At 41.9% G+C, this 2565-nt stretch overlaps 1 pseudogene; it reads right to left on the bottom strand.

The window, feature by feature from the left end:
* Positions 1-62: 62 nt before the first annotated feature.
* Positions 63-979, bottom strand: LOC111553524 (annotated as a pseudogene).
* Between the last annotated feature and the right edge of the window lie 1586 nt (positions 980-2565).

The following is a 2565-nucleotide window of genomic DNA, read 5'->3' as shown; positions in this document are numbered from 1 at the left end:
AAAAAAAAAAAAAAAAAAAAAAAAAAAAAAAACACAAAACGGTACTTAACTGATGGTTTTCTTCATATAACCTCTAACAAGAACTCCTAAGTTGCACTGATTATGCCCCAAGAGATACGAGACCGATGGTAATTCAGATGAGCACCTCTGAAAAGATTTATCAGTTTTCTGTCCCATTCCGGACAGATGTTTTGGAAAACCTTGAGGAAAGACTGAAATTCCCCACCAGTCTGAGACTGTGTGCTAGTTTTTACAACATTAATTAGAAAAAAACAAGAATCCCAACATGGCACCCAATAGACATCCACAGAGAAAATCATTGACCAAATGAGCACTGGGAGTCGCTGCGGTAGGCAGATGCTCCTTAAAGGCACCTCCAGGCCAAAAAAAAAAAGACATTGCTAAGTCCATTCCGGAAAAGAATGGGCAGCAAGCCTCAACAACGCTCTCCAATTCCATGGAATTTCAGTGCCTCGAAAGCCTTATAAGTGCTGGTAAATGTGTCATGATGCCTGTGGCCTTGAAGCAATGTCTGAACTCCTTCCAGTGGAGTGAAAATTGCTTCTGTTGTCCCTGCAAGCGCTGCTGCCACGACATGGGTTGCAAACTCTGGAGCACTGACATATTTGTGGAGAAGGCAGGATAAATCCTCCTACAGATCAACATAAGTGCAAGTGTAGTTATCTTTTACATCAATGAGGGAAGGATTCCAGGATGCAAGTTTCGAAATCCATCCCTTCTCAACTGAAGTATTGCATCCCGGGTTTTGATGGCATACAGCTGTTGTTGAAAGAGGGTCTTCTGAATGGGAAATGTGATTATTACGTGTTGAAGGCTGCACAGCACCACACAAGTCATGCTTCATTTCACTGACATTTATAATATGAGGTGATATATCTTGTTTTGAAGATGTTAGTATTGGTGGCCTCTTTTCATGAGCTTCTGAATCCATCATGTTGCTTAAGATCTTTCTGGGGCTGGGCACAGTGGCTCATGCCTGTAATCCCAGCACTTTGGGAGGCCGAGGTGGGTGGATTGCATGAGGTCAGGAGTTTGAGACCAGTTTGGCCAACATGGTGAAACCCTGTCTCTACTAAAAATACAACAAAATTAGCCAGGAGTGGTGGTGAGCACCTGTAATCCTAGCTACTTGGGAGGCTGAGGCAGGGGAATCGCTTGAACCAGGGAGGTGGAGGTTGCAGTGAGCCAAGATCGCACCACTGCACTCCAGCCTGGGCAAGAGCAAAACTGTTTCAAAAAAAAAAAAAAGATCTTTCTTTTTCATGAAGGGCCTTTTTTTCTTTTAACCTGTAACACCATCTGAGCCTGGAGTTTTGCAGGATGATAGCTGTTTGATAATGTTCCCAGTTTCTTCCATTGTTATTGTTCTGTTAGGTTCTCTCTTCTGAAGTCAATTTTGATAACTGGATTTCCCATTGCCAAGGCATCCCGCAGGCCAGTGAGTGAGCCAGGGCCCGTGTGGGCACCTATAATTCCATTTATATGAAAAATGTAAAAGGGCTAACCTGTAGTGACATAAAGCAAGACAGTGGTTTCCAGAAATAGGTGGCTGGAAACTGATTACAAAAGACAGTAGGCAACTTTTCAAGGGTGAGGAAAATGTTTTCTATCATGAATACAGGGGTGGCTGCAATTGTTTACATTTGTCAATCTTACCAAACTGCAAACTTACAATTCCTGCGTTTTCTTATCCATAAAATATACCTCAATAATGCTGACTAGAAAAGGGGCTTGTATCTGAGCCAATCACTGGCAAACAGAATAGAATGACCTTGACCAACTTCAGTTTATCAAGATTCACTCCCCCAGGGTGAAAAAGAGCTCCTGTTCCCTCAAAACAGCCTATCTTCAACCTGGAAGGAAGGTAGGGTTACAACCAGCAGTGTCTTCTGCTCTGGGTCAGCTACGTGCAGACTTTCAAGAACATTATTGAAATGATGGATTCTTCATCTCATAATTAAAATCTAATCTTTCATAGTACTAATTACCTATTGAATCAAAACTGCGCAGAATGTTAATGAAAAATAGCCGGTCAATTAGAAGTCACATATCAAACAAAACCTCCAGCTCAATGAGCAGGCAACCAAGGAAGAGTACATTAAGCTGCCCTGGAACAAGTTGTGACACTGTGACCAACACATGTGGTATGTGACCTTCTTTTAACTCTTCTTTTCCTTTGCTCCATATGGGTTATTTTATTTTCAATCCTTGGCTGCTTAGTTTGTCCTTCTGGCTCTGAAGGGAGGTCATTTTTGGCCTAAATCAGAGAGGAAAGGCATATGCTGCTTAGCTCTTGAAATGTTTATTTTTCTCCACTACATATGTTTTGCTTCCTTGTCTAACGTCTGTACTGAAATTTAAGAAGTCTGCCTTACACTGATGGTTTTCATTACAATGGATCTAGGGTGGTCCCAGCTTCTCGCTAGCATTTTATGTGTGAGTTACAGAGCTATGCCTAACTTCTGCTCTGCTACTAGTGATGCATTATTGGTACTTACGGAAGTCAGGCACAGATTAACTAAGATCTGGTATCAGCTCACTTGA

Source organism: Piliocolobus tephrosceles, chromosome 18 (assembly GCF_002776525.5).
Source record: "Piliocolobus tephrosceles isolate RC106 chromosome 18, ASM277652v3, whole genome shotgun sequence".
NCBI classification, from domain to species: Eukaryota; Metazoa; Chordata; class Mammalia; order Primates; family Cercopithecidae; genus Piliocolobus; species Piliocolobus tephrosceles.
The sequence above is the reverse complement of the archived record's forward strand: the minus strand, read 5'-3'. Positions and strand labels throughout refer to the sequence as shown.